The 24,847-nt window shown below is 42.3% G+C and overlaps 1 protein-coding gene across 2 annotated transcripts in view; it reads left to right on the top strand.

Moving 5' to 3' along the window:
• Positions 1-2,710: 2,710 nt before the first annotated feature.
• The window catches only part of AFAP1 (actin filament associated protein 1), a 107,114-nt gene continuing 84,977 nt past the window's right edge, over positions 2,711-24,847 (top strand). The window contains exon 1 of one of the 2 annotated variants that reach the window (XM_050973342.1): positions 2,711-2,790. The gene's annotated coding sequence lies outside the window, so the exon portion shown is untranslated. The remainder of the gene's footprint in view (positions 2,791-24,847) is intronic. The other variant, XM_050973341.1, reaches the window with a different exon arrangement.

Here is a 24,847-nt window from a genome sequence, read left to right as displayed (position 1 = left end):
CAAGTCCTGCCTAAAGCTTGTGAAGATTATTTCTACAGTAATGAAGTTATCCTTGATAGAGTAGAACTTTGTGATCAATTATTGAGAATAAAGACAGTTTGGAACACTACATGAACATTTGGTTTTAAAGCTAAAAAGTGCTTTTTCAAGCTGGAGGACATGTATTTCAAATAGGGACATTTACACAGATTTGCTTTCTGCTGCTTTGTGTTAAAAGATGATTAGTTTAGGAAGTTTATTGGGTGCAAAGTATGACGTACAGTTACTGTGGACCTCAGATTTCCTATTAATGATGTGACTTCAGTTTCCCTGCAAGCAATTCCTTAGGAATCACTTGATTTATTTTGATGATATTGTGTTCTAGGTAAGTTATATGCTGTTCTTTTTAATTCTATACAATAGAATTTGTATTTAAGTAGTGTCATTAAAGATTCATGGGAAAGAAATACAATGAATCATTAAATTGTATTTTGCAGCTGAAGTAGCTTATAGAATGCATATGTACAAATGAAAAAGTGGGGGAGGAATGCCATTTTGAAGTGTAGCATTGTGAAAACTAAAAATTCAAATAAGAAAAAAGGCCTTTTGAGCCCTTCAGCCTGAGAGCTTGTCCATGAGGAACAGCTTGTGCTGTCTGATGATTGTCTTTATGATAGATGGCCCATTATTTAGTCCCTATGGAGTTACCACCACAAGACATGAAGTCTTTACCACTCTCTCCAACAGCCTAAGGACAAACCCTTATCTCACTTTCATATCTGACAAAGGGCACAAAGTGCTTATTTTCTTGCTGGTCTTGTGATGACTCTCTCTCATCTGTGTTTCTCTGCTATCAGCTTCCTAACTTCTTCAGGACATTTCTGTGGAAGAAATACTCTGAAGTGTTGCTGGAACCAAGCGCCCTGTTTACAGACCACAGAGTGTCTTAGGGCAGGCAGAGGCTGAAGTGTTTTTTAGTGTGATGTGTGAATTAAAAATAATAACCCCAAAAAAACTAGAGTCAGTAAAGCCAGCAAATAATGGAAGTGCTCACTGCAAGCATACAAATCAATGGCACTGCATGTGCCACAGCAGCCAAGGGCTGTGCTTTTACAGCAAAGTACTGGATTGTTCTCCCTAGAGATCATATTTTACAGGTCATGATACAAATTAAATAGCTCAAAGAGAGCAATAGCTGCAAGCAATTGAACCATGGAGAAGAGGAGCTGTGGTTTAATTTTTTCAAGACCAGCTAAGCACTTTACTATTGCCTGAAAAATCACTACTTCTAAGTACTCCAAAGCTCCCCCTGCCAACTCTCAACAAGCAGAATACAAAAAGGCAGGTAGGAGCAGGCTGCTGCTGTAATAGCTCATCCAGCAGGCAAGTCCTTCCCTGCCCATACCCAAGGGCATACAAGAAACAGAACAGCTGAAAGTGAGATTTCAGGCTAAGTAATACTTGTTGTAAAGGTTGGGCTGTGAATTCAGCTCTCCTGTTTTGGGCTACAGAGATCTCATGCATATCCTAAGTGGCCACACAGTGTTCATGCTGACTAAAGAGAATTTTCCCTGGTCAAACCTGTTACCTTTGGTATGACCTTCTTGGAATGACTGAGGATGATGAAACAGGACAGAAGAGCACATTAAACCTGGCCAGAACAACCCAAATTTTATTAATCAAAATTTAAGGTGTTTAACAAGTTGCATACTCTATGGCACAAAGTAAGCTACAAGCTTGTACAGAATTATGCACTTGCATGTCCAATGCTCCCCAAATATTTCTCACAGGAGCACGTGCATCTAGCTGAAGTTAAAGAATAGGAGGAGTTCTGACACCCAGCTGGACTAAAGACAGACTTGCCTTAACTAACGTTTTTCCTTTAGTGACATTCTTCTGTGACCTCAGATTTTCAGTTTCTGTATGGACAGGGAGGAAAATAAATGGATTTCTCAAGATTGGAATGTTTACCCAGGTTGCCCCTATGTGAGCTTGCCCTGGTTCAGCGATTTTGTTACAAACAGAAGACTGCAGGTTCAATCAATATAAACCTTAGTCTCACTTTGATTTAAATATGGCTTATATTGAGCTAAACTAAGATGACGAACCCAGGTGTTGGGCTTGTGCACGATTTTACACCATTTCAACAAAAGAACTTAAATTTTAGATAAATGCAGACATGCTGGTTATGCCCCAAATCCATGTTATTCCTCCACTGCTCAGCGCTCAGGTCACAGCATCTCCTGGGCAGGAACGGGGAGGGCATGGGCTGCACTGAGGCTCCCGCTGTGACATCTCAGTATTCCCGCATTTACTCGGGGAACAAGCCTACGGCTCCTGGGAGGCTTTACTTGGGGGCAAGAAGCCCAGGTTTGATCGGCCAGCATCTGCCTCGCAAGGAGCACTTGGATCACCTGCCCCATCCTGCCCCTGCCCGGGGGCTACTAAGCACTCCTGCCCCATCCTGCCCCGCACCCGGGGGCTGCTGCTCACACCTGCCCCATCCTGCCCGCACCCGGGGGCTACTGCTCACACCTGCCCTATCCTGCCCCTCACTCGGGGGCTGCTGCGCGCCCCCCCCGCCTTTGTTCCGCTGGCTCCGCCTCGGCGCTGTCCCCTCCCTGCGGGGCGGGCCCGGCCCGGGGGCGGTGGGAGCGGGCGGCTGCTCCCGCCCCGCTGTCCCCTCCCCGCTGTCCCCTGCCGGCGCGGCGCTGGCTGCGCTCCGCGGCAGAGCGGGGCTGCGGGAGGAGCCGCGGGAGGAGCCGCGCTCGGCCGCTTTGTGCCGGCAGCCGCCGCAGGACGGCCGCAAAGGTAGGAGGGCTCCGGCCCCGCTCGCTCCCCGCCCGCCCCGGGCAGCATCCCTGCCGAGCTCCGCGGGCGGAGAGGGAGCACGGGAGGGAAGAAGAAGGAGGGGAAGGGCTGGATTCAGAAATGGGCTTTTTCAGCCGCAGCTCCGCTGCTGCTCCCGGCAGCCCCGTGCTAGGAAAGCTGTGGGTTTACTGGGGAAAAAAAAAAGCTGAAAAAATAAGAAAAAACCCCAAAGTCTCGCTCGTTGTCTTGGCCGGGAGCAGCACATGGAAAGAGCGGGGAGGAAACCCGGTTATCGGGCGGTGGCGGCCCCTGCCCGGGCTGTGGAAGGGCAGGAACCCGGCCGAGGTCCTCCGGAGCGCAGCCTCTGTCCGCCATCCCGAAACTCGCATCCCTTCCCGGGAAAGGCGCCGGCCCCGCAGCCGCGCTGCTGCTTTGTACCGCTGCGAGCTTCCTTATTTTCTGCCTTGGGGCGGGCAGAGGTGGTCTCCCCGCAGGCTTGGCCGTTTGATCTGTTTCATCACAGCCGAGAGATTGCATCATGTTACAGTCCTGGAGTCAGTCAGGCCAAAGGCGAACAGAACCATCTTTCCAGATCCATCCCCTCGGCTTCCCGGGCCGACCCCCTCCTTGATTTCCTGTTGCACGGAGGTTCGAGCTGAGCAGCAGCCTGCCATTGGAGGCTGGGGGGACCGGTCACAGCGACGTGCTTCGATTTCTTCCACTGAGAGGTTTTTTGGAAACTCGAGTTTGTCGGTCCGACGCGCGGTATGTGCCTTGTGTGGAGGGCTTAGAGGAAACTTGCCAAAGATTTAGGCGGTAGGAAAATAATGGGCGGCAAAAGAGCCAGATAAACTGCCAAAAGCGGAGTCGCTCCATAAGCTAAAAGCTCTGGAGTGGCAGGAGGTGAGTGGATTCAGGCAGGCATCCCTCGGCAACGCAGGCATTCACCTGCCCTAAAGGATAGTGCAGCTGAGTAAATGCACGCTCTGAAAGGCAAGACAAGGCACATGAGAAGACAGAGAAGTATTTAGCTCATTTCCTCTTTGGATCCTTTATGATCATTTTGATGCAAACACTTGGTGTGCCTGTGCCTGTTCTGTTTATTGTATTACTGAAGTTTGCGGCTGAGGTCCAACTATGAAATGATAAATCTCAAAACCAGAGAGCTCCAATTAAATCATGTACTTCAGTCTAGGGCTTCTTAAGGCGACTGATTCTGCTGTTCTTTGTGCAGCTCTTTGTTTTGTTCCATAGGGAAAAAAAATGTCATGGCACAGCTTGGTTCAGTTCTCAGAGGTATCCATAACAATTAATGATTATTCCATAACTAGTGTCTCACCCTTGCAGGTGTTCTGCTACTGTTTGCTCCAAGTGTTACAGGGCCACTCTTTTCCGTTCATGAAAACAATAGTATTGTGAACCTTTTTTTGTGTTCCTTTCTGAGAATGGTCGGTGCAGGGGCACAAGGGAGCAGCTTGGCAGCCAGATGGATCTATCCATCAGTGCTCTCGGGTATGGGCACTTGGTGCCTTTCCCTCATCCCGTATGCCTCCTGGTGGTTTCCATGGGAAGAACTGCACAATTACTTTCTTGTTTTGAGCAAACCATTTTTCCTTTTAGAATTGTTGTAAAATAAGAGCAAATGCTACATTAGAGCAAGAGGAAGAGCATCCTGTCTTTCTGGGGCTATAGGGCCCCACATGGGTTTAAGAAGAATTTGAAATGGATTTGAAAAAGAAGGACCTACAGTTTTCTTTGTGTGTCAGCCAGTGATTGCAGTGACAAGCCGGCAAACAGAACAATGAGCAGATACTCACTGCCTCTGGGGTGATATGTGTTTCCTAGGAAATTTGTCATCAAAAGTCAAAGTGTTGTGTTGTGTTCCTGTGGCTTGGATAGATTTTCACATGAAGGGATTTCTGTGGGGTTGAAACTGAAGTATTGAAGCAGTGCCAACAAGGACAGGGTAAAATGCAAGAAAGACTTCAATAGATCAACCTAGATCACACAATTTTAAAATTTTACAGTCTTAGTGAAGGATGATTTTCGTTTTTCTCTCCTGAAGTTCTCAGAGTTGAAGAGATACTGTCTGAGACATAAAACCCAAAAGCAAATACTGAAGTCTCAGTGGGACAGGCTGTATTTGGTACATGTATGACAAATTGTGCTATTCCTTTCAGTGGTGCAAAGACAACTTGCTGTAAGGCCAGGAATTGTATTGCCCTGCTGCTTGCTGCAGTCTCCCTTGTGACATTGCCTCAGGACAAAGAGCCAGGGGTTCAGGGTTGGTTGATGCTATCTAGAGTTGACTGATTTAATTTCCATGCATTTTCTAAAGTTTTGTGTCTGATAGCTCAGTCAGGGGGAGTGTGGTATCCAGGAGCCTGCCTGGTTAACTGCTTTGTTCAAAGCTGTGCTCTTTGTTTCCTGAGGAAGAGGAGGAGGAAGAGGAAGGGATGTACTTTATATTCATTTGCAGATCTCCTGCTGAAGTGGGAGGGTGGGATGCAAGGACTTGCACCTCCAAACCCCTGTACAGCTACAGTCTACTGTGTACTGTGATGGGTTAGTCACAGTAAAGCGTACTGTGGCAATTTTTCAAAAAAATTATGCATGCCTTCCAGCTATGCAGTTCAACTGGTTTTAGGTGTGAATGACACCTAGCTACTGGTATGGTTCTGTCTTCCCTGACTCATCACCTCATTGACAAATAGTGTTTCATCTGGTATAGAAACTGTCTGTCTGAGCTGGGCAGGTGACTGGGTTACACACTCAGTATGTATTATTCCAGATCAATGTGCTTCTAATGTAAAGTGTTCTCAGGCTCACAGTTGAACTCCTAATAGTCAAGCCCAACAAAATTAATAGAAATGTGGAAGTCAGCCTGAGAACTACAGGTACTGTGAACTCTGAGCTTTTAGTAAAGGACTGAAAAAGCCAGATCTTGAAAGTACTCCTCCATCTGTAAGGGTTGTCTAGGAGGAATTAGTTTTAGGTGTTAGTTTTCCTACTATGAAGCACCCCAAGCTGACCTTAGAGCAAATTAAGTTTCCAAGACCATACCAGATGTCTTTTTGGGGAGTGTCTGCATGAAGCCCTCCTGAGAGCAGTCCGTCAGCACAGAATGAGCAGGTAGGAAGGCATGTAGCTGCAATGGCAGTGACCCTGAGCCCAGGGTGCAGGGGTTACACCAGCACAGCTGTCTCACTGCACCAACCTGTCCATGCACACATGAAGGTCGCTGTCTTTTGTAGTGCATCAGTGCTCTAAAACACTTTGTGTAGATTCAATTGCTCTTACTCTACTAGGTGATCTTTCAGGTCCCTCCAAACCCAAACTTCTATGAGACTCTGTGATCAGAAGTTAACTCTTGACTCTCCAGGTCATAAAAGACATGCTGCTGTGAGTAATGGTAATCAATAGTGTTGCAGGAACATAACTTGGGTTTGTGCAGTGGGGGATATCTCATAGCAGGTAACAGTCTTTTGGGACATAATCTCTATTTTCCAGAGAAATGGCAAGTAGTTAAAACCTGAATGGCAGCACTGCCGTCAGTTTCCCCTTTGCCATCCAGCCATGAGTCAGTGTGCATAGTAAGGTTTGACTGCCAAAGGTGCTGAGCACCCTTAACGCAGCAATGTCCAAATGAGCTGCTGGTGGTTACCTCTCTTAGAGTATGCCTTGGAGATTACAGGAGTCTGTGAAAAGGATAAATCAATATCTCTTTTATATTTTGCCAGTGTTCATCAAGAAACCTAGGAAAGAAACTCCTGAGTATTTTTTTATCAGTTGGATCTTGTATAGATACTGGTTTTTACTCGTATTGGTATTTTAAAAATTGATTGTGTATGATTGGCAGTAAAAGGAGCAAACTGATAGACCCATCTTTTCTAAATCTCTTTCCTCAACTGGAAAAAGAAAAAAAAAAATCAATGTATTATTCCTCTTATGGTGACATAGTAGTGGGGTTTTTTAACTATCTGGAGGAATCCTGCTGCCAAGATCTCTCTGCCATTATCTAGTTTTGAGCTGAGTGATAAAGACTGTCTTTCTCTAAGACAGATGTTGGTAATGGCCTTACTGTTCCAAAATCTTTGTGAGTACAAAATGCTGTATAAAAATATTTCCATGCATTAATAGTGAGTGCCAGAAAAGAGTACACAAGTGGTTTCAAATTTAATCTGTAATTTAGCTGATGTCTCAAAGATAACAACATCTTACTCCCAAGAAATACAACACTGTATGTGAGGTAATTGCTATGACTTATGCTGAATATATATTATTCATTAGGGGACTGTCATTATATCATGCTTGTGAATTCCCCAAAGTCTCATATCGGTGTCCTCATGACATCTCAACATCTATGGAAAAGATGATTTTGGTGTCCCACTTGACTGACTGATGCTCTGCTCTGCTAGTAGCCCCTTCTAGTGAGCATGCTTGCCTTGTTCATATAGAATGAACAGACTTTGGGAAAGGAGCTTAGCTCATATATTCCCATCATCAGAGATAGCACTCCCTCACAGGGAATATGTAGTGGTATGTTATCTCAGTTCTGCAGAAGAGCAAATAGTAAAAGCTCTTTCATGCGTAGCTTTCATGCTAAACTACTCTGCACTGTCTTCAAAGTGTAAAGGCTCAATATTTGGCCAGTTGCTGTGGATAGATTTTTTTTTTTTTTTGGTCCATTAAAGGATGTTTAAGTGTGTCTTTGAAACTTATCTGGTCTCTCATCAGTTACACGTGCTTATGGCATTCCTGTTAGAAACTGGAAGAGAGGAGAAGGCGAGGCGAGGACAGAACTTCCCTGTTATTAGCAATTAGCAGATCCAGATTTTATTTTCCTGTACCATTTTTTGCCAGGAGCAGCTGCAAAGGGAGAATTACACCGTGACCTTCACAGCACTTCCTAGTACCATCATCAATCAGATCTGGCAGGAGCTTTATCACATCTATCAGTGTGGCTCATAAGCCACATGCTGTCTAGTCTAGGGGGAAAAACAAACAAACAATGGGAGCTACTGTAGGGTTTGTTTAAAATAAAACAACCAGGAGTGAGTTTTTCCCATATGTGCCAGCTTTGTAGGCAGATATCTGGTTTTGCCGTGGGCTGATTAATAAAAGATGATGATTGTAAAGCAGTGGAAGAGATTTTCGCTACATTTCAATGGCACTGGCAACTCATTGACAAGTATGTGAATTGCAGCTTCAGCATTTCTCAGGAGATGCTCTTCAGTCCCATTCTAGCCCTCAGCATTATTTTTACAAAGGTATTTATGCAGTTAGATTAATTCAGGTGTTTTCTACACAGGTAAATGTTACAAAATAAATAAGTATTTTCAGACCTCTCTGATTCTTATATGAAGTAACATAGCTTTCTCAGATTAGGTGTTTTATATATATATATATATATATATATATTTTATTTTTTTTTTGTGGGATCATGTGTGCCTTTGCAGGCTACTCTAGGTCTCTTCCAGAGGCAAGTTTATAATGTAGCAGCCTAGCTCAGCAGATCAGCTGCAGCATCTCCCTTTTCAGCACACAAAACATTATTAACACCCTGTAAGTGGCTGGTTTGTTTTCTGGTTGGTTGGTTGCTTTTCCGTATTTACCTTTGTCTGATTATGGAGTTTTACTAAAATTTAAAACATTTTGTGTTCTTACATTTTTTCATTGTTACACCAAGTTCACTGCCATTTTCAAATTCCTTTGCTCTTCTTTTCTTGCTCTCTGCAATAGATAAAACTTCCTTGCTTTCCTTTCCTGTGCTCAGTACAGTGACAGTTTGACAGGCTGTCACCTCGTGCCTGACTTGCTTGCAGGCACAGTCCTTGCTGACAGCTAGGTGGGAGAGCAGGAAGCAATGGGGACAGGCAGAATTGCCACTGTATGTGTAATTCTAGCTGCCTTCATGGTGAAATGTTTGTGTGTGCATGTGATATATACAAATGAAGATGTACATGTATGTAGATAAGTAAGGATGTGTAGGTGACATGTTCGAGCTGCCTTTGTCACACAGGTTTTTTGAGAACAATGACTAATAGATAAATAAATGTACTGTTACACTTTTGAGTAAAAGATTAAGGCCTTGAGCTTCATACTGCAGATGTTGATGGCCAACAGCAGGGTGTGATCTGTAATTTCTGTGGTTTTTAGCCAGCCAGTTCTTGGCTGAGGCCATCTTGGTAGCAGATCTGGGCAAGGAGGTTTGAAATGCTGTATGAAATGAGCAGGTGCAAGGAAAATGCGCATAAAATGTGAAATGCACTTAGCAAAAGGTTATCTGTTGTGTCAGGAAAAAAGAAATCACGTGAAGTGGCTAGCTGGGTATGGAAATAATTAATTTTGTGTTTTTCCTCAGTGTTTGCTGTGTCATTTTGACAGGTTTTATAGCCCCAGCTGCTGCTCTGGGCAGGGCAGTGGCTGCAGTGCTCGGTCCCCTCCTGCAGACCAGCGAACCTGAGGGGCAAGGAGCCTGCCCAAATTGTACTGCCTGTTCTCCATCTTCTGCTTCCAGCAGCCAGGCACCATGCACAAACCCTTGGTAGAGAGGTTTTAAGAGTCCAAAGCCATGAGCAGTCCTATTTCAGCAGCAGGATGAGGAGAGGGAAAAGCTGCCAGCGGGGATTGGTCTGAGATGCTGAGTCCTGTGTCATTGTTTGGGGGCTCATGCTGTGGGAGGATGCAGCAAACCAGCTGGCTGCCTGCTGCAGGTCAGGCCAAACCAAAAGTCATGGTTTCAGCTCTGAAAACAAGGTGGGCAGTAATGAGGAAGTAATAAAATGTCAGGAGTTAAAATAGGAGGAAATGCAGAAGGCAGAGGGATGAGTTAAGGAGCAGGGCTGCTGGGGGTCACCAGGGCAGTGGGGGTTGGGAGCTGAGCTGCAGAGGGGCCACTCTGATGCTGTTCTGCTGCTGCATCTTAGCATAGATCAAACAGAAAGGAATTGCCCCTTGGAGAGTGGGATTTATTTGTGTAATGCAGTCCATGGTGGGGAAGAGAGGGAAATACTGGATTTGTCAGTGGCTGTAAGAGATCAGGCTGCAGAAAGTAAATGTCTGAAAATGTTAGGAAGCTCAGTGATTCTAAGCTTTAACACACGGCATTATCAAAAGAATACCTGTTGGAAAATGAAAAGATCTGGTTCTTGGAAGGAGGAAAAATATTCAGAGTGAAGAGCTTCTGAGAATATCCAGAACTCTTCTCCTTGCCTGAGCCCTCTGTCTGCACCATGTGTTTGTCATTAGCACCATGAACAGCTGAGAGTCTCCTTAGAGGGGGAGTGATGGGTGCATGGTGGGTCCTTCAGGAAGAACCAGGAGAGCTGAGAAGAGACAAGGGGCTAGGTCAGGCCACAGCGTTTTGTTTTGAGCTGAACAGGAATGAAATCCACCCTGAAGAGTCTTGGGGAAAATTCTGGATGAGGGCCAGTATGAATAATGCTGAGTGCAGATGGGTGGGACCCCACCTGGTTACAAAAACAATCCCATTTCCAAGGTTAGCTATTTCTGCTGAAAAAGGGGATATTTAACAAGTACAGTTTCATTTAAAAGGAAAAAAAACACAGTTGGGGACCTTAAAAAAACAAACCCAAATCAAAAAATCTAAAAGTCTCTCACTTTAGACATTAATGAAAACAAGCCTCCAAACATGTAGACAGCTGAAAGCACACACCAAAAACCTCAGATAAACAAAACAAGTGTCCTCTGGGGAAAGGAAGAGTTGTTCCCTCTCTGGGAAAATTTGTCTGTTCCTGTGGCTTGTGAACTTTTCGTCTTCTCTGGGACTTTCTGCTGTCCCTTGGTTTGCTTTTTTCAGCTTCTTGGTCTTCTTTCCCTGGAGCCTAGAAAAGTGTTTATGCAAGCACTAGACTTTAAGTAAATGAATGACGAGTGCTGTTCCTCAGGGGCTGGTTTTGGGACCAGACTTGTTTAACTTTTTGTCAGTGACAGGGGCAGTGGGATTGAGTGCCACTCAGCATGCACTAGCCTCTACCCCTGCAGCTTGTGGCCATCAAGACACCTTTCCCCTTGTGACAGCAACATCCTGAGCATTATTCCAGAGCAAACTCTATTCAACAAGCCCCAAAAAATGCAACAATTAATTTTAGTCTGACTCAACTTTCCATTAGTCTCCAGTTGACTACTGTTCCTGTCTGTCTGCAATGACTGAGCCTCACAGCCTCTCAACACAGCAATTTCCTTCACATCCCTTTGGATCTTCCTCTTTATTGTTGTTTGCAAAACACTGAGTCTAGATTTTGCATATGTGGAAAATCTTGCTGAAAGCTGCCCCCCCTTTGACCTCATTCTTTTCAGATCTCTCATTTTTATGTCTTCTTGCTTATAGTCCAACTATGTAACTTTTAAAAGTGGCTTGAGTATAAAAAATAAATTGTAGTGAAGGCTTGTCTGTAAACAGTAGCTCTCTCTACACCCCAAGGGCTAGTAGGTATGTGTGTGGAAAGCCCAAGTGACTGTTCCAAAGAAGGGACTAAAATACTGATTAGTTTCAGAGGAAGGCAGAAGTTGCCTCGAAGAGGTGTGATGTTTGGGGATTTCTAGACTTCCTCAACCCTTTTTAAATCCTTCAAAATTTTTTTTTTCTACCACAATAATGTCTTTTAAGGCATTATGGAACTGGCTCTGCTGTTCTTGCACTTGGAATTCCAGTCTGGTTTATGATCAGCACACCCACAGGCTCTAGGATATAAGTGCAAACTCAGATTGCCCTGAAGTTTATTGTACTTTATGGGAGCAAAGGGTGAAATCCATCTTCAAGATCTGGGGTCATTTGGGCAAGGTTTCCTGACATACCAGCTCTTACAAAAAACCCTGCTGTTCTGGGGTTTCTACCAGCTTTAAAGAAAAACAACTAAATGATGAAACAGGACCCTGCCAAATAGGGATCTAACCTTAGCTTGGTTTGAGTGTGCTTTAAGTAGTCTCAGTCTTTGCACTGACACCAGTGAAGTTCTGCTTCAGGGAGGTAACTTGGAAGCATTTGTGAGCGAGTCCAGGCCTTTCCCTGCACACTGCTGTAGGGAAGGGCTGTTTCCTACTAAGGTCTAAGTGTTTCCCTCTGTGAGATAGGATCTGAACAACCCAGAGCAAGACCTACATGTAAATACTGTGAAAATAAAGACACATGAAACGATGCTGCTCTCCATGGTGTGATTGTGGAGCAGCTCTTGGCCAGGAGGCATCACCTGGATGGCCCATCCTCAGCCAGGACCAAAGGAGACAGCACAGCAGGAATGTGCCCTTTCCCAAGCTGTAGTTTGAGCCATGTGCAGAGAGCAAAAGAAGCAGGGCCCTTCTAGCAAGTTGTCATCAGTGACTTATAAAGCACTTGGTACCTTAGAGCAGCTCTTTATATGTTAATAACTCATTAAAATCTAATGACTTCATGAAATTGGACAAGCAGTAGGAACTGGAAATGGCAGATGTTCAAGGTGCAAAGGGAAGGGAGGGAAGCATGTAGGAATCCTTTAGCATCTTTTCCATTTATTTGTGTTGCCACCCCTGCTTTTTAAGCATAATAAAGTTGTAAAGGTTTTGGTACACTGGTCACCTCTCTCATCAGCCCTGCTAGTGCCTCAGCACTCCTGAGGTTTCAGTACAAACCCACAATCTTCTCTAATGAAGTGCAAGGAAGGGAGAGAAGCATGTAAGAATCCTTTAGCATCTTTTCCATTTGTTTGTGTTGCCACCCCTGCTTTTTAAGCTTTCTGTTTAACTCTTGCAATGCTAATGAGTTTAGGAACACTCCTAAATTCTGGGATAAACAAGCTTTTACCTGGAAACCTTTCTGACACAATGCCAGGTGTTACATCCCTAAGCCCTTTTGCCACAGCACCTTTGAACTGTGCTTTGCAGGGGTTACCTCACCTGCCCCTTGTGCCAGGCAGCCTGCAGCAAACATCTCACCTGCTGTTTGACACTGTTTGCATGAGTGGTGCCACTCAGTGCTCTGCTGTTTGCCATTGCAATTACAGCCTGTGCCCTCCTCCCAGTGAGCCTGCAGAGAAAAGCTGTGCAGGTTTTCTCACTGACTTGGGACATGCTGAGTCCGTCCACGTGTACCTGCCCTTCTCTTTGATTGCCTTCACCAGGGTCAGCTGGAAGAGCTGACCATCCTGGATCACTGCAGCTCATGCCAAGATAATCCTTCCCCTGTTCAGTTCAGCTGCATGCAGAACACAAAGTATGTGTATAATTCCAGAGGGCTCTTACCAGCTCTAGGAGGGGTGGGATGAAGCATGGCTCTGTGTGTACCAAACACTTCACTGGGCTGTTTTGTTATAATTAGTAATAAAGAGCATTTTTGTATAGTTTGGTAATATAAAAGTAATATTGAGCAAGTGCACCTTGTGGTGAGAGTTGCCAGGGCATAACTACATAAAAGCAGACAAAGGGCTTGGCAAGAAGGTTTTTGCTTGGATTGAAGAAATTGTTATTAGAGGCATAATTCTTCAAAATTCTAGTTGTTGGACCATCTGAAGTAAGCCTACCTAGGAAAATATTTAACTCCTTTTGCCACTTTTTCTTTATAAAGCGAGAATTTCTTCCTGGTGAGATTTTTGTAAGGAGAAAAGTTGTCCAAAGCAGAAGGGGAAAATGCCATTTCAAACTGTTAAGTACAGAATTAATAAAGGCCACCTGGAAAAATAAATGTTTATTGGTTGCTGATTTCACGTGTAAAGTGCATTTTCTTCTGGAATTATTATTTATACTGTAGTAAACGCAATACAGAATTAAATAATTTTATTCCGTTTTTAATTTGGTGTTATAACCAGCTGCTGCCTCTTCCTTCCTGTGCTTCAGAATTAACATTCTTGTCTACAGTAACTCTTTGTCTGCCTGTAAGCAAGTGAATTTTTGTCATTGAGATCTCACACTGCTACAATTGACTAATACCAGAAAGATCAGGGACCTGGGACCCTAATAGTAGGACTGCTGGGAAACACTGATCACCAGCAGAGAAGCCTTTGAGTGGAGAGAATTGAGAATTTTCACTGTCTGCTGCCATTATCTTGTTTTACATTCTGCTTGTCTGCCAGCTTGTTACTAGTGAAAAAGATTACTAGAATCTGGGCTTTTGAAAATCCCATTGCTTTCCTTTTTTTATCTGATCACACCATGGAATTATGTCACAGAATTAAAATTATGGTGGTGGTAGAATTTGTGTCCTGGATGATTAAACATATGATTAAACATTTTGTCAGCATAAAGTTGCATGATTTCTAATTTAAGGATCAGAGGGCTGCATCCCTTCTGCTCAGTGTGAGGGCTAAGAAATAGCATTACCAACCTAGCAAAACAACTGTAAAATGTGTATTAAGACTAGCAAGTGGATTCATTTGGGTAGTTTCCTGTTGCCCTAGCTTCTTTATCCTCCAGAGGGTTTTCTCCTACCCTCTTCATATGTGCATTCATTTTCAGAATCTCTCAATGCAAGAACTGTATCCTGTATAAAAAATGTGCCACTCCTCTTCTGCCATATAGTTATTATAGGATTTTTACTTGTTAGGTCAGATTGGTGTCATTTTCCAGATTAAAAATAGTCACTTCTGAAGGGAAGATTTAGAATGATGTATTGATTGTGACTGATAGCTGCTTTTCTAAATGATATCTGTCAGCATCTACTCTTGCAGGGCACTTAGCAACATAGAATGACCTTAATCTAGCTGCAAGTCCAAAGATGACAATTTATCTGCTGGACTTGAAAAACATTAAACTGGTTTGTCTGCACTCTTCACTTGAAAATATCCCACCCCAAAACAACCATATTAGTTATTGTTTATGCTTATGTTTGTTCTTAAGCAGCAGTCTGCCCCACACTGGAGGTATTTTGGGTCCACATCTGAATGGTACCCTATCCTCTATATATGACTTTTGCCATCCTTTTTTTTTAGCCTTGCTTTACTCTTTGAGTACCTGTGTCTGTTGTTAATTTTCATTTGTGATGAGTTTCGGATAGGGTCGGCATCCTGACAAATTGCTCTAAAAGACAAATGGTGACCAAGTGTCCCCATTGTAAGAAATGAGACCAGAGTGCTCCATCATGGAGATTTTCAGTCCCTCAATACAGAATGTTGCTGATGGGAACTTGTTTGGGTCTCCTTTCTTATCAGAAGACCATGGGTAGAAGTTCTGTAGGGGATTTCATTTCGAATTACTTTCAATCACTGTCCCTCAACGACAGAATGCAACTTGACATGTACAACCAAAGGCAATGTGAAATAGAAGACAAGCAACTTGGACATTGATTAAAGATATAAATGACTGCAAATAGTAATAAGATTTGTAAAATAAGATGCCTATCTAAATCAGGTGTAGAAGAGCAGTAGTGGGATCCAGAGGTGTACTAAAGGGATATTTAACTGCATTATTCAGTGTACTCTGGGGCTGGAACTAAATTGCTACAGCTGAACTGGCGTTGGTAGGTTAGGAAAAGCAAAGGTACTGAGTGCAGTGCAAGCCCTGCCTATCTGTGGGACTTGAGGGAATAGGCTTGCTGTTTGTTAAAACCATTTTCACTGTGTTTGTGGCAGCCTGTCAGGTTTGCTGTTCTTGATAGATGGGTGTCAGCTATGAGCCAAGAGTGCTTTCTTTCCATCCTCCCTTTTTTTAGGACACTGGGATGAAATCTTTCATTTATCCACCACATCTGTTATGTTTTTCATGTTTTGAGGCATGGAGAAAAAGACCATGATGAGTCTGTGACAGGAGGAAGCCAAAGTTAAAGCGAAATGAGAATGTATTTTTATGAAGTTATGTTACATTTACTGATTGTGAAGATTAGCATTGGAAATGCGCTTCTTAGCTGAGGATAAACAGTTTGTTTTAATCTATTCATATCTAAATTAGGACTCAGCCATTGGTACTTTCAAGGCACTAAGAAAAGCACTCACTCAGACCATCTGTTGAGAAAATGGGAATGTGAAACTGTCATTGTATGTTCACAAATCCTTCCTGTCCCTGGTGCTTTAAGAGCAGCCTCATGTGAATGCTGAGTCTGAAACTGAGGAGGCTCTGTGGGATCTCCAGTGGCTCTGTGGTGCCACTTAATAGGTTCTTCAGAAAATGCATGTCTAGATATTTCTCTCACTCCTGTTCTCAGCAAAACTGGTTCAGAAAATGCACATCTAGATATTTCTCTCACCCCTGTTCTCAGCAAAACTGGTTAAGCGCTGTTAAAAGATGATATGAAAATAATAAATAATACTAGCACAGTAAATATATGTGAGTATAATGTATCACTACACAACTTTCTACCTATATATCAATATGTTACTGTAATGAAAAAGCTCTTTTTCACTTTCATTTTAGTAAAGGTGGGATCAGATTTCCAAATGAAAGGCATGTGAAAGCTGATAGGCACTTAGAGTGGGATGCATTCTGCCTGACTTGAGGCACACATGGCAGAGCAGGTCTACAGCTGAGCTCCTTCCCAGCAGACCCTCTGTACAATCAGGGCTTGCAAATTGGCTTCTCCAGGATGTGATTAATCTGATCTATTCTAGACATCTATTTTAGGAAGACTGAATTTCTCCAGTGACTGCATTGAGCCTAGGGCAGCGAGCTGAGATACAGATGACTGCTTTGTAAGCACTGGCAATGGCACTGCTAAAGCTCAAATGGCCTGCCTCACCTTTCAACCCTATAAAAGGAGTAATTCTTCTGAATTAAAGGAATTTATTCTGGAGGATTAAAACAAGATAATCATTCTTTGCATTTGCATGTAGTGTACTCCTACTTTGGGTTTAGTTAGTGCTTACAAAAAGGTCTGTTCCAACATCTTTGCATGGCTGTTTCAGAGCTTTTAGGGCTTATGGTATTCAGGGAAAACATCTTTGGAAAGAGACTGGGAATGCAGGAAGGATGACAGAGACAGTTTCTCAGTAAGTGAGGTTTATGATGTAAAATTCTTAGTGGTGTTCTTCTGGGCATTGCTGTATAATTTTAGTTTTTGGATTTATGAGTAGTTTGCCATTTTGGTCACATAGAAAATTATTTGCATACCAAATGTGAGTTCATTCAGCTGTGAGATTTTTATTTGGGCTGCTGCTCTCCATGCCTAACTAATTAAGATGTGCATTTGAGTAACTGAAGTTCTTAATCTTCAATAAACTAAAAATAATTAGTTTTATTGCCACTGTTTAAAGTTTTAAAACAACAAATAAAAGTGCCATCAAATTAAAGGTTCTCAAGACAGGAAAAGAAACTGATTGTGTAGTGGCTTGGAAGTCATCACATGGGAAACTACAGATAGAATTTGGGAAATATTTTTCCTTGTGTCTTTGAAAGAGGTGCACACTAGAGATGGTGATTTCTGGGAAGTTGAAGTGTTTTGGTTTAACTGATAATTTACTAATCTGTTTAAAGATGAATCTTACATTTAAATAATATCAGGAATTTGGGATTTTGATAGGAAGGCCAGGGAGAACCAGTGGCTTTGATTTATTTCCAAAACCTGATTCTTTTATAAGTATATTTCAGGTTTGGCCAGGAAGTACAGATTTAGATAATGGAGAAATGTTTCTTATAGAGATTTCTTCAGAGCAGAAGTCTCTATATGAAATATTGTATTGTAAGGCAATCTCCTTAAATGCTGCTTTTTTTGGTTTTTGGTTTTGTTTTTTAATCAAACTCAGTTGTTTTGGTTTTTTATTACATACTCTTATCATTTACGTATTTAATACATTTTATATATTTATCATTCTGAAGTAATGTAATAGAGCAATAATTTCCGTAGAATGTAGAAGAAATTTAAGTGGAGATGACTGGAAACTGTAAACCTGGGACAGCACTCAAATGACTCCAGTGGGAAATGAACACCTGTAAAAATGGGTTTGCCCATGAGATGCAATCAGGCACAGTTCGTTACACACGTGTGCTTGCATTGAAGCCAGTGGAAAAGTTCAGAGAGTTAATTATGTCTATTTCCATGCCAAAAGTCCCAGTGGAGCTGCAGAGCTCTGAAGATGCAGAGCACCTTGTGAAGCTCCTTCATTTACCCCCAAGGCAGACAGTGCACACAACCCATGTTCTCTATTTCTTGTTGATATTTGTTTGCTGGTATCAGCCTTTGTCTGACTTCTTGTTGCTTTTTAAGTCTTAAAAATAGTTCAAAGACTTAATAATAAGCTTAAGCTATTTTTGTAAGGAATGTAGGTCTTCATCACTGCTGCAGGCTAAGTAATTGTTGGGTGGCTACATGATGCTTGTATGGTAGGTGACCTCCCAGAAAGATTCATTAGTGTTTGGAACAGGATGATTATTCCTGTTTTACCTAAATAGTTTTTGTTGAAAGAAAGAGATAAGTTAAATATTATTAGAAGTTGGAGAGGTAGAGTGTATTTTAGAAAGCGCTGTTCATAAACACATCACATTCACTCAGTGCGGACCACCACGTGGTTGCTGTTTGATTTGGGCAAGTGTCCATTTATGTGTTCTTTACAAGGGCTTGTGATACATTGAGCAGCTGGAGTTTTTGTTAGCTTTTTATATTAACCAGAGAGGCAAGGTGGAGCTAAATGAGAGCCTTGGTAAATACTTCTATGCTTTCTTCAAAACTGTATCCAAGATCCCTAGCAAAATACCACAAGGTGCTGCAGGTGTTGGTAGGAAGGGATCAGTTGTAAATATATTTACACAGCTCTCCTTACCTTTCTGTCCAGAGAATTGCTGATTTCTTTGACAGTTAAAGCCTGTAAATGCAACAAAATGTAAAGGACTGGGCGGGGATTAAGGATTTTAAGTGCAAGGAAGTACCCTCTGGAGATGCCTCCCTTTCACTACTGACCTCAGTTTAGAAGAAATTGTTTTCTACTGGCAACCATATTGCACATAGGTGCTTATACCTCTTCACTAGGGTATTAACAAATACAATATTGGGTAGGATTTCTTGACTTAAAACTAATTTCTAGCTAGCCTTTTCCCCTGCAAAGTAGTGAGATCTGACCTAATCTAGTGAAATGTATTGCAAGTGTAGTTCTGGAATAAAACCACATATTGTTCAACAAGCCTACAATTGAGAGAGGCTCTCAGTTGCAAAATGGTGGAAACTTCCAAATTGTTAAATTCAAGCAACCTCATTTGCTGATCACAAACAGATCTGGGGAGAACTGACCCCAGCTTCTTTAAAGATAACTAGCTGGTGCCCATCAGTCCTTTTGTTGCTATTGTGATATTCTGCAGAATATGCTTGTATTTATCTCTCTCCCTGTGTATGTATATATAAATATAAAAAAGGTATGTACTGGTTGTTCTTGTGTCAGTGGAGGATGTCTGAGAGAAGCCATGCCATGAAAGGACACTCAAACCTATGTCTCCCTGGACTGCCTCATCCCTGGCAGTGAGAGTCCTGTGTGACACACACCCCTGGGTCTCATCAGGGGACCTGAGGCTTCTCTGCTTGATTTAGGGAAGCTTGCCCACTTTTCCTGGGCCCTGGTGAGGATTTTCAGCTTTTCCTGAGCTGTTAGATTTTGCTGCAGAAATAGAAGCACTAAGTAAGCTAGGTAGTGCTTCCACTGCTGAATTGGTTTAGCTGAGTGTGAGCTGTGGGTAGAAAAGATACAGGAACTTAAACTGTGTTCTGGTCAACAGGTCATATATAAATACAGCACATGCATTTATACATGTATTATAGATACAATATATAGAAATATTAACCCATTGCAGGGCAATTGTAAAAGCCTTCAAGGGAGATTTCTTCCTGTGCTTCAGATGCATTTCCATTTTTCTCATAAACTGGAATCCCCAAATGCCTTTCCATACTCCATCCTTAAAGAGTATGGGTTCTTTCTGTTTGTTTGAGTGTTGGGGATTTATTGTTTTGGGTTTTTTGTGGTGATGGTGGGGGTTTGGTTTTGTTTTGTTTTTGTTTGATGCTTTCATTTGCCATACTGCTTGTGGATTTCAAAACCTTGCCAGAAGGTATTTTTAAAATTGGTCAATCCTCTTGGTTGTCACACATCAGCACAGATCAAAATACTTGCCAACTATTTTTCCAATAAATATCTTTATTAAAATCATTTAACAGTGTGAGTGTATGTATGTAGTCTGCTTCTGTAAGGGTTGAATAATATGCTTGAATCTACTTTCTAGGAAAAGAGACTGTAGTAGGAATTGTAATGTATTCAGTTTCACCTGGAGAGCAATGTCCTGAGGGTTAAAATGCATCAAAAATTAAATAATTCCCATTGGAATGTGAGATGTGGAGAACTGTGTGCATTCCTCTGTTAAAACCTTTGCCTTTCCAGTTGCACTCTATTCTATTTAATTATCAGGTAGGAGCACAAATCCAAAACTATAAAAAGGAAATGGTAGTTATGATAGCCCATTGGATCATTATTTATGTAAGCAAATATAGTCTCTACTGATGTTGTATTTATTGACCTTAAACCAAATTTCAGAAGGCCAAATAAACAATGTCCCTAATGTAACACAAGAAAGACTACAGGACTGTTTAATTCTTGCAGAATTATTCAGAATGAACTTTCCCACTTCTTGCACGGTTGCCTTGTAGTCTTTAAGAGCACAGGGCTGCAGTGTTACCAGAGAAGATAATGCTTTCCACAGAGCTGCAGGATAACACCCCTGCTAGGAATGCACTGCTCCAGGGGGGAGAAAGCTAAAGGTGAGCCTACCTGCAGCTTTTGTTTCATTTGAAAATAATTATGACATTTAGGCTGCTGGTGACATTGCCTCTGATAATCCCAGCAGGTTAGAGTGCCTGAGTCTGTTTCACATGTAATACACAGAAGTATTTTGCATATGTTTTTAATAATTACCATTTTTTCCTTCAGGTGTTTTTCCTTCTGGTATTCTTATGCAGCCCCAAATTTCTCTGTCTGAATCACACGTGCTCCAAGAAGCTGAGCACACTGAGAATAAAACCAGCCTTGTTTCTGCTCCCACGTAGCTACTGAGTCCTTCAGGAAAACAAGGGAACCCCCTCAGGAGCAGGGGCTGTTCTCTGAGTGCCTGGGACACCCAGGAGACAGAGATGTTTTCTCCCAGCACGTGTCCTCTGGTAGCTGTCATGCTTCCACCCACAGCAACATGGGGACAGTCACCTGTGTACATCTGCAGCTGTGTGGAGAGAGATATATATAGATATATAGATATATAGATATAGATATAGATATATATAGTTATGTGTACATTTTTATACACACACATTTGTAGGACTAGACCATGTGCAGTGTTACCATTCTGTGACATCTACACCAGGCACTGCTGTTTCACAGTGAATTTTAATCTAAATGTTGGTTGCTACTCCAAGATATGACCCAGCTCATTCTCCCTTCCTTGCTCTTGCCCTGCAGAAGCTCTCACTGGCACATGGTGAGCTGGCTCCATGCCCTCCCGGCTCACACGTGGCCCAAAAATGCTAATTTTGGCCCAAAGGAGGTCATGGAAATGAAGGATCAGGGGTGACATCAGTCCCTCTCAGCAGCAGCCTGAGTTAACTTTAACTTTTTGTAAAACCACAGCTTTCAGGAAAGGCAGGGATGAAAAAGGAAACCCAGAAATAACCATCTGATTTGAAATACCTTCTTTCACTTGTACAGACTGCACTGAAAGTCATCTCAGTATCCCAGAAAGTCACTCTCCAGTTATTGTTTTCTTAGTGTTGGTGACTTGTTTCATGGAGAGCATCCAGCCTGTCCTGAGGGACAGCAAGTTCTCTAATCAGGAAATTGTTAAGATGAAAGCACCCTGCAAGCATCTTGGAGTTGGGGAAGTAGAGAGGGCATCAGCAGAAGCTTTTTATTTACATTCAATTGTACATCTTGTCCTCTCACAGAATATATGATTTTATCTCATGTCAGTCTAAAAAGAGAAGTAGGGTGAATACCTTTGGAATTTAAACTCTTAACAATGTTAGAATTATCTTTTGTCCTGAATTTTCCAGGTTTTTTGTTATTTGGATGATATGTTACAGCTACTCCCTAAATTAAACTGCTACTCCTTGACATGCATCAAAGAGATTCTTTAAGAACTTGATTTTTTTTCCACTTAAATTTAAGTGGAAAACTCAACATTATTAGATCTAAGAGTTTAATGAGGGTCACTTATTTTCTGTGAAAATTGTATTTTGTTTATATTGAAAATTGTATTGTATAATTTTATATGTATCACATTTTCTGTGAAAAGTAAGAAGAAAGAAAAGGAGGATCTTAGGACAAGCTCTGCACAGACTTCTTTACTGCTAAGCCTGTCAAACCCTTGGTTAAGAGCTCTGGAAGACTTAACTTCTGTTTCTTGGCCAGCTGAAGTTAATTCTACCCCTGCATGGCTGAGCTACTTATGATTCAGCTGCTGAACTGCTTGGCATTCACATACTAACAAGAAACAGGGATCTTTTGCATTAACTTGGCTCTTCCAGGCACAATGGCTCAGCAGATGGAATAAGACTGGTTCAGCTCCCATGCATGGGGAGGAGGGAGAGGGAATTCCTTGGCCAAGCTGTGTCCAAACCCTGAGAGATCTGTGTCATTCTGTTGAGATGAGCTGATGGTGAAGGGCCTCTATAGTGTCCCTTCCTTCTTTTTGTCTCCTGCCTGAACTTATGTAACAATTCAGGGCTGACAGAGAGGGGCCAATAAGCCATTATTGCTGCTCCACAGTTAGGCTTTGTTGTGGCCACTTCTTTACAACCTCCTGGTTTGTCATGTTAGCAGAGCTGTGTTTCCTCATCACAACTTTTTTTAATCATGAAAGGATAAGGTCAGCTGAACTATATATATATTGTCTCTGCTAATACTTCAGGCAGACACAGCTTTTTCTCTGATTAAAGTGATGTGCAGCAATATCAGGAGGTGTTGGATTATTTCATGTTTTTCCCCCCATTACTCAAGCAGTGCTTGAGCAACTGAGGGTTGTTCCTGGACTCCTAAGCACATCATTTGTATCATCTGCTTGCAAATCCTTCCCTTCTCATCATTCTGCTTTTCATAAAACTGACTGCTAGAACATCAGGGAGAGTTGGCAAGCCCTCTGCTGTGTCTTGGCTTGTGGGCAGGGGTCTCTCAACCTGCAGCAAAGCAGTTTCTTCAGACTGCCACCAGCTGGGATGTTTGCAGCTTTTTTGTCATCTTGTCTCATGCCCAGATGACAGAAAGATTTATTATTCTATGCAATTAGAGTGAATGTTCCTCACTTGTTTTTCATCTTTGGTATGATAAATTTGGTGATGAAACCCTGAAGAGTTTTTAAATAATGTTTTTTTTTTTTTTTGCTTATGCAGAGGTTGAAGGCCAGTAACATTATAAAATGTCATCCCTGGCCTCCCTTACCCATGTTTAAGTAACAGAAGTAATTAAAGGTGAAAGTGAGAACCTTAAATGTGGTGGTTGCATTACCTACAGCAATCATCAAATAACTGCATTCAATAATCAATGAACTGTAAACACTCCCAAGGTGTGAGAAGTGGTGGCCACATTTTGGCCAAGGCTGAAGGACTGATGGCAAACTATTAGGTTAATAGTTTGAAGGTTGGGTTTGATTGCCAGGTAAAAGGTTGGACTGATTTCCCTGAGGAATGAGATAGCTGGTCTACCTAGGATGAGAATAATAAACAGCATCACTTCCTCAATGTTGCTTTCAGCTATATTCTTTGAATGAGCACAAACTATTCCTGTTGTGTGCTGCATTCTCCTGGTTTTTTAACCCTTTCCCATGGAAAAGATTGATCTTTCCTCATGCTTAATGATGTCTAAGCAAAGTAAACTTAAACAATAGTAAAGGACATTTTTCATGAGGGTAGCTTGGATTTCCTGGCTGCCCTCTTCAGTGACCTGACAGCTTGTTTCCCCATCTTAAGTACAGTATGATGGTCATACAGTAAATAACTAGTGAAAAATAGTTTTGACCTCTTGGAAGCTTTAAATGCTAAAATACCATTGCTTCACTTATCATGTTAATAGTTCTTCTCAAATCACTGTTTCATGTTCACCCAAAGCTGCTCTTCCATAGAACTTTGTATTTGGAATTATTCTGTTCTTTTTCTTCTTTTGTTGTGTTGAAATTCAATTCTACAGTCATAGCAAAATTGCCATGTCCTTCACCTATTGACCCTTGGAAGCAGCTGCAGGATTGGCTGCTTTGTCACCTCTTCTCAGCAGCAATACCTTTCCTTTCTCTCCCTCCCCTTTGCTTCTCAAATGGCCAGAATTTGAAAACCATCTGCTGTCAGGCTGGGACGTGCTTTCTGTTTCCTTTCAGTTTTTAGTTGCTGGCACCTCTCCCTCGCTGATGAGAGCACATCCCTGTCCTGAGTCAGCTCCACACTCCTGAGAGCCGCCCCGCCAGGGACAGGGCTTGCAGGAGGCAGGGTGGTGTACAGCTCTGTCCTAGTAAAGTCCTCAGGAGGAAAATCTCCAACTGAGTGTTTAAAGGAGGGAATGTTGGAGAGGCTCTGACAGAGCAGGCATCTTCTGGCACTGTGGTCTGTCCTTCCTCCCGCCTGCTTCTGTTGTCTCATCCTGCTTCCTCTGATGGCTGCTGCTTTAGAAGTGGCTTTAGTACAAAAAGGGTTTTCTTTGAAGTATTGTGCAAATGCCGTTTCTAAGAAAATATGACCAGCAAAATCCCAGCTTTCTTTTTCAGCTGTCTGCTTATAGCACAGCACCAGTATCTGTGTTTCTCCTCTTCTGTTGTAATATTAAAACTTCCAGTGACTTTTACGGTTCAATTGCTTTTGGCAAACTTCGGTTCTCCATCTTAAACCCACGCACTTGTATAAACGTAACTGGCTTCAAGCTGTGTCAAATAGAATCACTTAGCTACAAAAACAAAAACACCCAGATATAATTGCTAAGATTCCACTTTTTATAAACATTTTAGGCTGGAAATGAGAATTTGGAGTGACAATCACACCCCGCTTCCTAGAACCTTTTTGGTTCTTCCATTCATTTTTCCCTGTTGTCATCCTTTTCTGTTCACTAAAAGCACATTTTTTGCTACTCTGAGCCCCACAGAAATATATTCTGCCTAAATTGTGCCTTAAAAAAACACACAGAGACACATGACAATG

Source organism: Serinus canaria, chromosome 4 (assembly GCF_022539315.1).
Source record: "Serinus canaria isolate serCan28SL12 chromosome 4, serCan2020, whole genome shotgun sequence".
NCBI lineage: Eukaryota > Metazoa > Chordata > Aves > Passeriformes > Fringillidae > Serinus > Serinus canaria.
Note: the sequence above shows the minus strand (reverse complement) of the source record. Positions and strands in the feature narration are given on the sequence as shown.